Source organism: Oncorhynchus tshawytscha, unplaced genomic scaffold (genome assembly GCF_018296145.1).
Source record: "Oncorhynchus tshawytscha isolate Ot180627B unplaced genomic scaffold, Otsh_v2.0 Un_contig_4624_pilon_pilon, whole genome shotgun sequence".
In the NCBI taxonomy this organism is placed as follows: Eukaryota; Metazoa; Chordata; class Actinopteri; order Salmoniformes; family Salmonidae; genus Oncorhynchus; species Oncorhynchus tshawytscha.
The window spans coordinates 140,001-156,033 of record NW_024609489.1 but is presented as its reverse complement, the minus strand read 5'-3'; the positions used below and the strand labels follow the sequence as shown (position 1 = coordinate 156,033).

Genomic DNA, 16,033 nt, shown 5'->3' with positions numbered 1-16,033 from the left:
TACCCCCTGTATATAGCCTCCACATTGACTCTGTACCGGTACCCCTGTATATAGCCTCCACATTGACTCTGTACCGGTACCCCTGTATATAGCCTCCACATTGACTCTGTACCGGTACCCCCTGTATATAGCCTCCACATTGACTCTGTACCGGTACCCCTGTATATAGCCTCCACATTGACTCTGTACTGGTACCCCTGTATATAGCCTCCACATTGACTCTGTACCGGTACCCCCTGTATACAGCCTCCACATTGACTCTGTACCAGTACCCCCTGTATATAGTCTCCACATTGACTCTGTACCGGTACCCCTGTATATAACCTCCACATTGACTCTGTACCGGTACCCCTGTATATATCCTCCACATTGACTCTGTACCGGTACCCCCTGTATATATCCTCCACATTGACTCTGTACCGGTACCCCCTGTATATAGTCTCCACATTGACTCTGTACCGGTACCCCCTGTATATAACCTCCACATTGACTCTGTACCGGTACCCCTGTATATATCCTCCACATTGACTCTGTACCAGTACCCCCTGTATATAGTCTCCACATTGACTCTGTACCGGTACCCCCTGTATATAGTCTCCACATTGACTCTGTACCGGTACCCCCTGTATATAGACTCCACATTGACTCTGTATCAGTACCCCTGTATATAGACTCCACATTGACTCTGTATCAGTACCCCCTGTATATAGCCTCCACATTGACTCTGTACCGGTACCCCCTGTATATAGCCTCCACATTGACTCTGTACCGTAATACCCTGTATATAGCCTCCACATTGACTCTGTACCGGTACCCCCAGTATATAGCCTCCACATTGACTCTGTACCGGTACCCCCTGTATATAGCCTCCACATTGACTCTGTACCGGTACCCCCTCTATATAGCCTCCACATTGACTCTGTACCGGTACCCCTGTATATAGCCTCCACATTGACTCTGTACCGGTACCCCCTGTATATAGCCTCCACATTGACTCTGTACCGGTACCCCCTGTATATAGCCTCCACATTGACTCTGTACCGGTACCCCCTGTATATAGCCTCCACATTGACTCTGTACCGGTACCCCCTGTATATAGCCTCCACATTGACTCTGTACCGGTACCCCCTGTATATAACCTCCACATTGACTCTGTACCGGTACCCCTTGTATATAGCCTCATTATTGTTATTTTATTGTGTAACGTTTTATTCTATTTTTTACTTTAGTTTATTTAGTAAATATTTTCTTAACTCTATTTCTTGACCTGCATTGTTGGTTAAGGGATTGTAAAGTGAGCATTTCACGGTAAGGTCCACTACACCTGTTGTATTCCGCAGCATGTGACAAATAACGTCGGATTTGATTGGATTTGAAGTGCCTCCCAGAACACCAGAATCAGTGAAGTCATCTCATTGGCTGTGTTATGTGACTGTATGTCTGCTTTTTTCAGAAAGAGATGTAGGCCTCAAGTGGTGAAGCAAGACCTCTTCAGGTATAATATAAATTAGAACTGTATATAGCTTCATAAGTAATTGAAATAAGAATAATTTTATGTCTGTATTCAGATATAATACTGCATGAAATGCAAGTAAGCATTTCATTGGACAGTTCACATGTGTATCCTGTACTAATACAGAACTTGTATTCAGATATAAAATACATTCTAAACTTTAACAAAGGATCACGTTCATAGTAATCTCATCTCTACTAATTTTAGATAACGCTTTTGCTTTCCTGACGTGTCTCCCTTGTGGTGGGTGAACACTGGGTGACTCAACAGTGAGTTCGATTATATTTGAATAATTTAACTAGGCAAGTCAGTTATTAAGAACACATTCTTATTTTCAATGACGACCTAGGAACAGTGGGTTAACTGCTTGTTCAGGGGCAGAACGACAGATTTGTACCTTGTCAGCTCAGGGACTTGAACTTGCAACCTTCCGGTGACTAGTCCAACACTCTAACCACTAGGCTACCCTGCCGCCTCTACACTCTAACCACTAGGCTACCCTGCCGCCTCTACACTCTAACCACTAGGCTACCCTGCCGCCTCTACACTCTAACCACTAGGCTACCCTGCCGCCTCTACACTCTAACCACTAGGCTACCCTGCCGCCTCTACACTCTAACCACTAGGCTACCCTGCCGCCTCTACACTCTAACCACTAGGCTACCCTGCCGCCTCTACACTCTAACCACTAGGCTACCCTGCCGCCTCTACACTCTAACCACTAGGCTACCCTGCCGCCTCTACACTCTAACCACTAGGCTACCCTGCCCCTGCCGCCTCTACACTCTAACCACTAGGCTACCCTGCCGCCTCTACACTCTAACCACTAGGCTACCCTGCCGCCTCTACACCACTCCCTGCCGCCTCTAACTCCCACTAGGCTGGCCGATGGTATTATTGAGTCGTTTCATTTTACTGTTCAAAGGGAATGCATGCAGCTGGCTATAGGTGCAGACTGCTGCAACCTGATTGGCTGAGCGCGATACGCAAACATCCGGGGACTAAGCATAAAACAAAATCTCATGTAATCCCCTTTTTAGATGTAATTTTAGAGGCAGAAAAATGGGAAGACTGTGCAATGGGTGTGTGTGTTAGACTTTCACTAACGACTGTATACAGGCCACAGTATTTCACCCTTAATCCTGCTACCTTTCAATCACAATCAAAACAGACCTTTTGGTTATACTTATCAATGAAGACATTTTTATTGATTTGATCAGACCATACTTTATGCACATGTTTTTTTTTAAATTAAACACCTCACTTCATATTTATTAAATAGCATACATGTATGATTCAATATATTCAAGAGACATCTACACTTTTTATGGTAAATCAAATCAAAGTTTATTTGTCACATGCGCCGGATACAACAGGTGTAGGAGACCTTACAGTGAAATGCTGAATACAACAGGTGTAGGAGACCTTACAGTGAAATGCTGAATACAACAGGTGTAGTAGACCTTACAGTGAAATGCTGAATACAACAGGTGTAGGAGACCTTACAGTGAAATGCTGAATACAACAGGTGTAGTAGACCTTACAGTGAAATGCTGAATACAACAGGTGTAGGAGACCTTACAGTGAAATGCTGAACACAACAGGTGTAGTAGACCTCACAGTGAAATGCTGAATACAACAGGTGTAGTAGACCTTACAGTGAAATGCTGAATACAACAGGTGTAGTAGACCTTACAGTGAAATGCTGAATACAACAGGTGTAGGAGACCTTACAGTGAAATGCTGAATACAACAGGTGTAGTAGACCTTACAGTGAAATGCTGAATACAACAGGTGTAGGAGACCTTACAGTGAAATGCTGAACACAACAGGTGTAGTAGACCTCACAGTGAAATGCTGAATACAACAGGTGTAGTAGACCTCACAGGGAAATGCTGAATACAACAGGTGTCGTAGACCTCACAGTGAAATGCTGAACACAACAGGTGTAGTAGACCTCACAGTGAAATGCTGAATACAACAGGTGTAGTAGACCTCACAGGGAAATGCTGAATACAACAGGTGTAGGAGACCTCACAGTGAAATGCTGAATACAACAGGTGTAGTAGACCTTACAGTGAAATGCTGAATACAACAGGTGTAGTAGACCTTACAGTGAAATGCTGAATACAGCAGGTGTCGTAGACCTCACAGTGAAATGCTGAATACAACAGGTGTAGTAGACCTCACAGTGAAATGCTGAATACAACAGGTGTCGTAGACCTCACAGTGAAATGCTGAATACAACAGGTGTAGTAGACCTCACAGTGAAATGCTGAATACAACAGGTGTCGTAGACCTTACAGTGAAATGCTGAATACAACAGGTGTAGTAGACCTCACAGTGAAATGCTGAATACAACAGGTGTAGTAGACCTCACAGTGAAATGCTGAATACAACAGGTGTAGTAGACCTCACAGTGAAATGCTGAATACAACAGGTGTAGTAGACCTCACAGTGAAATGCTGAATACAACAGGTGTAGTAGACCTTACAGTGAAATGCTTACTTACAGGCTCTAACCAATAGTGCAAAAAAGGTATTAGGTGAACAATAGGTAGGTAAAGAAATAAAAACATCAGTATAAAGACAGGCTATATACAGTAGAGAGGCTATGTACAGTATAGGTTATATACAATAGAGGCTATATACAGTATAGGTTATATACAATAGAGGCTATATACAGGAGAGAGGCTATATACAGTAGAGGCTATGTACAGTGGAGAGGCTATATACAGTAGAGGGGCTATATACAGTAGAGGCTATATACAGTAGAGAGGCTGTATACAGTAGAGAGGCTATATACAGTAGAGGGTATATACAGTAGAGAGGATATATACAGTAGAGAGGCTGTATACAGTAGAGAGGCTATATACAGTAGAGAGGCTATATACAGTAGAGGCTATATACAGTAGAGGCTATATACAGTAGAGAGGCTATTTACAGTAGAGAGGTTATATACAGTAGAGAGGCTATATACAGTAGAGAGGTTATATACAGTAGAGAGGCTATATACAGTAGAGAGGCTATATACAGTAGAGAGGCTATATACAGTAGAGAGGCTATATACAGTAGCAAGGCTATATACAGTAGAGAGGCTATATACAGTAGAGAGGCTATATACAGTAGAGAGGCTATATACAGTAGAGAGGCTATATACAGTAGAGGCTATATACAGTAGAGAGGCTATATACAGTAGAGAGGTTATATACAGTAGAGAGGCTATATACAGTAGAGAGGTTATATATAGTAGAGAGGCTATATACAGTAGAGAGGCTATATACAGTAGAGGCTATATACAGTAGAGAGGCTATATACAGTAGAGAGACTATATACAGTAGAGAGGCTATATACAGTAGAGAGGCTATATACAGTAGAGAGGCTATATACAGTAGAGAGACTATATACAGTAGAGAGGCTATATACAGTAGAGGTTATATACAGTAGAGAGGCTATATACAGTAGAGAGGCTATATACAGTAGAGGTTATATACAGTAGAGAGGCTATATACAGTAGAGAGGCTATATACAGTAGCGAGGTGAAGATTGTTCTCTATCGGACTATTTATTTTGACCCCCTGATTAGTCACCGTTCACTAAACCTGAAACCACTGTGTTTTGCTGAATGTCCTAGGGCCCAGCTGCTGTTCAAACACACGTAGACTATGTTACGTAACTATTGCAACTTCACTGGCTGTGTCAACAAGTAGGGCTGTGATATTGGTCAATTTCTGTCTTTGAAAGAGCAAAGCCAGTTGAGGAGTAAAAAAAAAAAATGATATTGATCTTTAAAGATAACCGATACATATATTTAATTGATTTGATATGATTTCTTTTCAACATGCAAAATGAAGACTAAGCTATTCAAATCATGAACCTCACACCTTGACTTCCTGTTGATTATGATGAATTTAAAACAAGAGATCACCCTTACTCTTCCAAAGAACATCATTTAAAAACAAAGCAAAAAAAAAAGCTTATTAAATACAACAAAACAGGAAACAAATAGGCAGTAGGGCATGAAGGTATTTATGCACATATCAACACGTCGAAATGTGACCAACAACATCGGAATGATGTGTTGATATTGCATCATTGAAGTTGCTGCATCAACCGTGCTTACCGCTCAATGTCATTTAGCGGATGTTGGACCAATTCTAGACATGCACCACTTAACCTTTACTAATGGCTACTTGGAATAGTTTCCCCAAGACAAACGGTGATATGATATGATATATATATATATAAAGAAGGGGTAATCTCTTTTGAAGTGCATATCCAACTCCATGTAAATGGGTGTAGATAGACAGCATCTTGGGGCGGGACAGTGAACCTCAGCTGGTCTCGCTCACAGCAGCTTCTCTCCTGACTGCCGAGCGCGCGGCAGTGGAACGTTTCCTGTTTCTGAACATTTAAAAAAAACAACACGTTATTTTCAAGAGGAGGTCATATATTTTTTAAAAGGTAATTCGAGTGATATTGTATATTCAGCTAAAAGTACAAGTTCATTTTTTTTGGGGGGATTGATTAGTTAGCTTTTGCTGGTAGGAGTTTCTCCGGTTTCCCCGAGCAGACGGTGTGGTTAGGTAACGGGAGCCAGCCGGTGTTTTATCACGTAACGTAGTTACAGCTAGCTAGCTAACTAACTAAAGTGGCGTTTTGCAATACCATCTGGTTTAGCTAACGAATGTAGCTAGTTAACGAGTTAGCTACATTTATCCAACCCAAAATAAACCATATTTCGTCGGTAAGCGCACAAGCTGGTGAAGGTGAGCTAGCAAGTTAGCATGCTAGCAACAGTATCTCAGGTAGCTTCGTCCCACAACTAACGTTAGCTAATATACATGGTCATTTAATTAAAACGGATTAACAATTTTAAGACTTAAAAAGAAAAACTTTTAATGTTACGGATGGCAGGAGTCCAAATTATTGTTAATATAATTGATTTAAATGGAAAAATAGAAGGACGAAGCTACCGCTCAGGTAATTTTCCATGAACTCGGCAGTGACAGATGGGGTTTGGTTGGTGAGGAGGGCAGTCAGCTAAATTATTTCCATGCTAACTAGCTAGGATTAGCTCTGTCTGTCTGTCTCTCTGTCTCTCTGTCACTCTGTCTGTCTGTCTGTCTCTGTCAGTCTGTCACTCTGTCTGTCTGTCTCTCTGTCACTCTGTCTGTCTGTCTGTCTGTCTCTTTCTGTCTGTCTGTCACTGTCTGTCTGTCTGTCTCTTTCTGTCAGTCTGTCACTGTCTGTCTGTCAGTCTGTCACTCTGTCTGTCTGTCTGTCTGTCTCTTTCTGTCAGTCTGTCACTCTGTCTGTCTGTCTGTCTGTCTCTGGTCTGTCTCTGTCTGTCTTTTGTGTCAACAGGCTCGACCTGTTTTCATTTCAATGACAAATGGGATTGTTGACAGTGGTTCATTTGTGAATTGGAGGTGCCGGGAACACATAGTGAGTGTTAGAGCCGGGGTGCTCTGAGGTACCGGATTAAACAGCCAAATCTCTTATTATCTATGGTAGTGAAATGGACAGCGCTCTCCAAGGTGCTGATGAATCCCATAGCATTTTAGAAGTCACTGCTTTAGAAGCCTCTGATAGGCTAATTGACATAATTTGATACGCATAGCCTATATGCCAACATACTGTAGAATAGAGGTGGGGTTGACACGCGTTGCCTCAATCTGAACGTTAACCTCAATCTGAACGTTAACATGCGCTGCCTCAATCTGAACGTTAACATGCGTTGCCTCAATCTGAACGTTAACCTCAATCTGAACGTTAACACGCGCTGCCTCAATCTGAACGTTAACACGCGTATGCCTCAATCTGAACGTTAACACGCGTTGCCTCAATCTGAACGTTAACACGCGTTGCCTCAATCTGAACGTTAACATGCGTTGCCTCAATCTGAACGTTAACCTCAATCTGAACGTTAACACGCGTTGCCTCAATCTGAACGTTAACACGCGTTGCCTCAATCTGAACGTTAACACGCGTTGCCTCAATCTGAACGTTAACACGCGTTGCCTCAATCTGAACGTTAACACGCGTTGCCTCAATCTGAAACGAACAGTCAAAATCTGTGACGTGCTAATTGATCGTTAACCTCAATCTGGCTGCCTCAATCTGAACGTTAACACCTCAATCTGAACGTTAACCTCAATCTGAACGTTAACACGCGCTGCCTCAATCTGAACGTTAACCTCAATCGAACGCTGCCTCAACTGAACGTTAACACGCTGCTGCCTCAATCTGAACGTTAACACGCGCTGCCTCAATCTGAACGTTAACACGAACGTTGCCTCAATCTGAACGTTAACACGCGTTGCCTCAATCTGAACGTTAACACGCGTTGCCTCAATCTGAACGTTAACCTCAATCTGAACGCGCTAACACGCAATTGCCTCAATCTGAACGTTAACACGCGTTGCCTCAATCTGAACGTTAACCTCAATCTGAACGTTAACACGCGCTGCCTCAATCTGAACGTTAACACGCGTTGCCTCAATCTGAACGTTAACACGCGTTGCCTCAATCTGAACGTTAACACGCGTTGCCTCAATCTGAACGTTAACACGCGTTGCCTCAATCTGAACGTTAACACGCGTTGCCTCAATCTGAACGTTAACCTCAATCTGAACGCGTTAACATGCGCTGCCTCAATCTGAACGTTAACATGCGTTGCCTCAATCTGAACGTTAACCTCAATCTGAACGTTAACACGCGCTGCCTCAATCTGAACGTTAACACGCGTTGCCTCAATCTGAACGCGTTAACCTCAATCTGAACGTTAACACGAACGCTGCCTCAATCTGAACGTTAACACGCGTTGCCTCAGTCTGAACGTTAACCTCAATCTGAACGTTAACATGCGCTGCCTCAATCTGAACGTTAACACGCGTTGCCTCAATCTGAACGCAACACGCGTTGCCTCAATCTGAACGTTAACACGCGTTGCCTCAATCTGAACGTTAACCTCAATCTGAACGTTAATACGCGCTGCCTCAATCTGAACGTTAACACGCGTTGCTTGCGCTACGGTTTTGGAAGCACAAGTACTTTTATCTTTCATGTCAGCCACAAATATTTTTCTAAAAACAAAATATTAAATTGATACACACTTTGTCAAGGTTAGTGTTCCCACAAGCCCATATCTGGCTCATGGACATCTACAAGTCTCTGCTAGGTAAAGCCCCACCTTATCTCAGTTCACTGGTCACCATAGCAGCACCCACCCCTTAGCACGCGCTCCAGCAGGTTTATCTCACTGGTCATCCCCAAAGCCAATTCCTCCTTTGGCTGCCTTTCCTTCCAGTTCTCTGCTGCCAATGACTGGAACAAACTGCAAAATCTCTGAAGCTGGAGACTCATATCTCCCTCACTAGCTTTAAGCACCAGATGGCAGAGCAGCTCACAGATCACTGCACCTGTACGTAGCTCATCTGTAAATAGCCCATCCAACTACCTCATCCCCATACTGTATTTATTTATTTATCTTGATCCTTTGCACCCCAGTATCTCTACCTGCACATTCATCTTTTGCACATTCTACCATTCAAGTGTTTAAATTGCTAAATTGTAATTACTTCGCCACCATGGCCTATTTATTGCCTTCCCTTATCCTACCTCATTTGCACACACTGTAAAAATACTTTTTTTTTTACTGTATATTTTGTTAATTCCATGTGTAACTCTGTGTTGTTTCTGTCGCACTGCTTTGCTTTATCTTGGCCAGTTCGCAGTTCTAAATGAGAACTTGTTCTCAACTGGTTCTACCTGGTTAAATAAAGGTGAAATAAATCAAATCATTAATATCTCTCATGTTATAGCACTTGGGCCCTTGGGCCAGTAGCCAGTGAAAGCATTTCTGGTGAGACTGATTGATTTGGTAATTACAGCTTTTCATAAGCTGTGAGGATAGATAATAGCAACATATAGAGGCATATAAACTGGGCCACGCTGCTGTGGTAGTCAGCTGACCTGAGGGATAGAGGGAGGTGAACTCTCAGTCCTATTCATTAGTGTTTAACTGTAGCAACTCCCCCTTATTGGACAAGTTGAGGTAGTGAGTGAGTCCCTCTGTTTCAGTCTGTTTTTCCTCTGTTTTGGTGCCTAGTGAATATGACCGTGAACTCTGGTCTTGTGGTGGTCGGTCACATGGCCTGTGAGTTGGACCTGGTCTTAATTTAGCTGTGGCTTGTGATGTACAGGGGGTGTGTTTGGGGAGGTGGTGCCGACCACAACCTATCACCTTCTTCCATGACCAATTTGGACAGGGGGTGGGTTTTGGGGAGGTGGTGCCGACCACAACCTATCACCTTCTTCCATGACCAATTTGGACAGGGGGTGGGTTTTGGGGAGGTGGTGCCGACCACAACCTACCACCTTCTTCCATGACCAATTTGGACAACCTATCACTTTCTTCCATGACCAATTTGGCAAATCAAACATTGCCCTCATGGGACAGACATGAACCTTTGTGAGGTCAGGGACTTGACTCCTGACTGACTCACTTAACTGTCTGGTTAAAGACCATCAACACCACTATGGAGTTAGCATTCTCCCTACTGTTCAATCCATGTGGATTTAGTTGTCCTGCTGATGTGTCCTGTGTTCATTCTATGAAATATGTGATCTTAAAAAAAAAAAAAAAACTGGAATTGAATGTTAATCTAGTGAACAACAAGCTCTTTAGAATTGGTCAAATGTTAAACTAGTGTTTTTTCATAGGTAAAGTTTAGCCTTATTTCTCAGCTAGAAAGTTTAGATAATATCATGAAGACCCCACCTGTAAAGAGGTGTAACTTACACAGCCCTAAACAGCCTTTCCAGTGGGCCGGTCATTTAAATGTGTAGTGTCACTTGATCATCTCATCTAGATTAATGAATCAGACTCCAGCCATGTGATTGCCTGTTCTCTTTCAACTGCAGTGTATTATCTCTCCGTTCTATTGCAGCATACCAACTCGGTCTAGCCTGCACTCTTTTCACTAGACTCTTCCTGGGACTCCCTGCGTTGTTTCCGTAGCAACAGTGCTGCCAATCAGAGAGAAAAGATCTGGAACGAGTGAACACTGACAAGTTCATTTAATAGTATGGGGTTTAGTTGATGTGAACCCAGGGCATCCAGAGGTCTAGCAGAGGTCAGGTTTTCTATTGTGCAGCTGTGTTTGAAAGAGAAGTGCAACTCGGCATTCCTGCTGAATACACACTGAGTGGAGGATCACATACTGATGCCAGGCTGGTATATCATTATCACAGAATGTACCCCACCACCCTTTGTGGCCAGGGTTGGATGAGGACAGGTTGTACCCCCACCACCCTTTGTGGCCAGGGTTGGATGAGGACAGGTTGTACCCCACCACCCTTTGTGACCAGGGTTGGATGAGGACAGGTTGTACCCCACCACCCTTTGTGACCAGGGTTGGATGAGGACAGGTTGTACCCCACCACCCTTTGTGACCAGGGTTGGATGAGGACAGGTTGTACCCCACCACCCTTTGTGGCCAGGGTTGGATGAGGACAGGTTGTACCCCACCACCCTTTGTGACCAGGGTTGGATGGGGACAGGTTGTACACCACCACCCTTTGTGGCCAGGGTTGGATGAGGACAGGTTGTACCCCACCACCCTTTGTGACCAGGGTTGGATGAGGACAGGTTGTACCCCACCACCCTTGGTGGCCAGGGTTGGATGAGGACAGGTTGTACCCCACCACCCTTTGTGGCCAGGGTTGGATGAGGACAGGTTGTACCCCACCACCCATCCAGGGTTGGATGAGGACAGGTTGTACCCCACCACCCTTTGTGGCCAGGGTTGGATGAGGACAGGTTGTACCCCACCACCCTTTGTGGCCAGGGTTGGATGAGGACAGGTTGTACCCCACCACCCTTGGTGGCCAGGGTTGGATGAGGACAGGTTGTACCCCACCACCCTTGGTGGCCAGGGTTGGATGAGGACAGGTTGTACCCCACCACCCATCCAGGGTTGGATGAGGACAGGTTGTACCCCACCACCCATTGTGGCCAGGGTTGGATGAGGACAGGTTGTACCTCCACCACCCTTGGTGGCCAGGGTTGGATGAGGACAGGTTATACCCCACCACCCTTTGTGACCAGGGTTGGATGAGGACAGGTTGTACCCCACCACCCTTTGTGACCAGGGTTGGATGGGGACAGGTTGTACCCCCACCACCCTTTGTGACCAGGGTTGGATGAGGACAGGTTGTACCCCACCACCCTTTGTGGCCAGGGTTGGATGAGGACAGGTTGTACCCCACCACCCTTTGTGACCAGGATTGGATGGGGACAGGTTGTACCCCACCACCCTTGGTGGCTAGGGTTGGATGAGGACAGGTTGTACCCCACCACCCATCCAGGGTTGGATGAGGACAGGTTGTACCCCACCACCCTTTGTGGCCAGGGTTGTGTGAGGACAGGTTGTACCCCACCACCCATCCAGGGTTGGATGAGGACAGGTTGGGGTTGGATGAGGACAGGTTGTACCCCACCACCCATCCAGGGTTGGATGAGGACAGGTTGTACCCCACCACCCATCCAGGGTTGGATGAGGACAGGTTGTACCCCACCACCCATCCAGGGTTGGATGAGGACAGGTTGTACCCCACCACCCATCCAGGGTTGGATGAGGACAGGTTGTACCCCACCACCCATCCAGGGTTGGATGAGGACAGGTTGTACCCCACCACCCATCCAGGGTTGGATGAGGACAGGTTGTACCCCACCACCCTTTGTGGCCAGGGTTGGATGAGGACAGGTTGTACCCCACCATCCATCCAGGGTTGGATGAGGACAGGTTGTACCCCACCACCCTTTGTGGCCAGGGTTGGATGAGGACAGGTTGTACCCCACCACCCTTTGTGACCAGGATTGGATGGGGACAGGTTGGCCACCACCCTTGGTGGCTAGGGTGAGGAGGACAGGTTGGATGAGGACCCACCACCCATCCAGGGTTGGATGAGGACAGGTTGTACCCCACCACCCTTTGTGGCCAGGGTTGTGTGAGGACAGGTTGTACCCCACCACCCATCCAGGGTTGGATGAGGACAGGTTGTACCCCACCACCCATCCAGGGTTGGATGAGGACAGGTTGTACCCCACCACCCATCCACGGTTGGATGAGGACAGGTTGTACCCCACCACCCTTGTGGCCAGGGTTGGATGAGGACAGGTTGTACCCCCACCATCCATCCAGGGTTGGATGAGGACAGGTTGTACCCCACCACCCTTTGTGGCCAGGGTTGGATGAGGACAGGTTGTACCCCACCACCCTTTGTGGCCAGGGTTGGATGAGGACAGGTTGTACCCCACCACCCTTTGTGGCCAGGGTTGGATGAGGACAGGTTGTTTGAGGACAGGTTGTATCCCACCACCCTTTGTGGCCAGGGTTGGATGAGGACAGGTTGTACCCCACCACCCATCCAGGGTTGGATGAGGACAGGTTGGCCAGGGTTGGATGAGGACAGGTTGTACCCCCACCACCCATCCAGGGTTGGATGAGGACAGGTTGTACCCCACCACCCATCCAGGGTTGTATGAGGACAGGTTGTACCCCACCACCCATCCAGGGTTGGATGGGGACAGGTTGTACAACACCACCCATCCAGGGTTGGATGGGGACAGGTTGTACCCCACCACCCTTTGTGGCAAGGTCTGTTTTGTCATTTCACCCCCTGATGACCAGGGTCCGATTCATGATTTCACCCCCTGACGACCAGGGTCCGTTTCATGATTTCACTCCCTGACGACCAGGGTCCGATTCATGATTTCAACCCCTGACGACCAGGGTCAGATTTATGATATCACCCCCTGATGATCAGTGTCAGATTCATGATTTCACCCCCTGATGACCAGGGTCTGATTCGTGATTTCACCCCCTGATGACCAGGGTCAGATTTGTGATATCACCCCCTGATGATCAGGGTCAGATTCATGACGACTGTGACATCAGCTACCAGAAGCTCTGTGACCCATTGTCGTTGTGAGACTTCTGCTTAAGGTTTTCTGATACTCTAGAACCTGGCTGATCTCTTGTTATCGTTAACTTGTGGGCTGTGTTCACTAGGAACGAAACGGAATAAAACGGTCTGATACGGAATGAAATGGGCAACTTTGTAGACCGTAGCAGACGTTCCAGTGCATTTTCTTCTGTTTGGTGCCTCATGAACTAGGAATGTGACAAATGTAAAAACAATTCTTAATATTATTATTTTTTTAATAGTGTTAAATGTTTTTAAAAATGACTTCACAATCCAAATATGGTTCCTTGTATGAACTGCACTGCCCCCTAGCAGTTAGTCTACCCCTGTCCTGGCAACCGACTTACCGGTCCTCACTAGTTACCACAGCCACAAAGTCAGTAAACCTATTTCTACAATTAATATGATTTAAAACCTAATCCTAACCACACTGATAACCTTATGCCTCACCTTAAAATAACACCAAAAATATACTTTTTGTTTTTGTGATTTTTAATTTTTTTTTACAATAAAGCCAGTTTTGACTTCTTGGCTGTTTGAACTTACTGCTGTCCCCACCCACTCAGTGTGGTACTTACTAGTCCTCCACCCACTCAGGAACCCTGTCCTCCACCCACTCAGTAACTGTCCCCACCCACTCAGTAACGATGGTACTTACTGCTGTCCTCCACCCACTCAGTAACGATGGTACTTACTGCTGTCCTCCACCCACTCAGTAACGATGGTACTTACTGCTGTCCTCCACCCACTCAGTAACGATGGTACTTACTGCTGTCCTCCACCCACTCAGTAACGATGGTACTTACTGCTGTCCTCCACCCACTCAGTAACGATGGTACTTACTGCTGTCCTCCACCCACTCAGTAACGATGGTACTTACTGCTGTCCTCCACCCACTCAGTAACGATGGTACTTACTGCTGTCCTCCACCCACTCAGTAACGATGGTACTTACTGCTGTCCTCCACCCACTCAGTAACGATGGTACTTACTGCTGTCCTCCACCCACTCAGTAACGATGGTACTTACTGCTGTATTCAATAGGCCAAGAGTTGAAAAACGACAAACCTCAGTTTTCCCACTTCCTGATTGGATTTTTCTCAGGTTTTTGCCTACCATATGATTTCTGTTATACTCACAGACATCATTCAAACAGTTTAAGAAACTTCAGAGTGTTTTCTACCAAAATATACTAATAATATGCATATATTAGCAACTGGGACTGAGTAGCAGGCAGTTTACTCTGGGCACGCTCTTCATCCAAACGTGAAAATGCTGCCCCCTATCCCAAACAGGTTATGGTATTGAAGCAGACATCCTCCACCATTTGACAATTGCTGCATATCAACTCCAATCGTTTCTGTAATCAGCACTGTGATTATCTCCCTCCGTCCCTCATTGCACTGTCGGGTCTCACTGTGCCTCCCTTTCGGCAGTGGGTCGGGTCTCACTGTGCCTCCCTTTCGGCAACACAAAATAAAGTATATTTGGGTACAAAAATAAAATCCAAATTAAAACAATAGCAGGGCATAAACCGTCATTATTATTCCTCCTCATACACCGATAACAATACATTAGTCACTGGACACAGGTCTCACTGTGCCTCCCTTTCGGCAGTGGGTCTCACTGTGCTTCCCTTTCGGCATTGGACCTGTACTGCCAGTCTAGCTCAATTCCAACTCGCCAAAGTTTGCATTTCATCACCTTCTCATTTAACTTTCCAAAGTTTGGCCATACAGGACTTCCCTGCTGGCTGTTCCCAGTCTCACTCTCTGACCTATCAGAACCAACAGAACATATAAGATGTTCTGTCAGAGGCCAAAGAAATATCCCGTGGAGTACCGCAGGGATCCATTTTAGGGCCACTCTAATTTCTTATATACGTTAATGATATACCAGATGCAGTGAAGTGCAAACTGTTGCTTTATACTGATGATTCAGCGGTATACTGATATCAGGGAAGGATACAGTTCACATAGAGGAGACCCCGAGTATGGAATTGTAGTTTTGTTTTTAGAGATTGTTGTCAGTCAACCAAATTTGTCACCTATATATTTACGAAAAAACGTGTCTATTTTCTTTGGAACAGAATGCAGATTGCTTAAAGGTTGACAAGATAAAAGTGAACTGTGCAGGCAAGGAGATTGAATCAAAAACAAGTGTATCTTATCTTGGTGTGTCCCTAGATCAATCCCTTCTTTTCTGGAGACATGATTGCTCCTAAAAAAAAATATATATTTCTAAAATGACAGAACAAATTGAAATGTTTTTTTTTATCGTTACACTAGATATTTTAACATCCAAAGTTAAGAAACTGCTTGTCTCAACCATGATTCGGTGTCATTTTGATTATGCCTACTCTGCTTGGTATAGTGGGCTGTCAAAACAACTGAACAAGAGAATCCAGGTCATGAGCCCCCTCATGTACCCCCCTCCCCCCTAGGACCCACATAGGGGTACATGAGTTCTGGGAGGTGGGCTTGTTGCCTTTGGAGTCCAGAGTGGATCAACTTAAACTTCATTACATG

The 16,033-nt window shown here is 45.4% G+C and overlaps 1 pseudogene; it reads left to right on the top strand.

Annotated features, from left to right (window-relative positions):
• Positions 1-5,774: 5,774 nt before the first annotated feature.
• LOC121838746 overlaps positions 5,775-16,033 on the top strand; it is a 25,854-nt pseudogene continuing 15,595 nt past the window's right edge.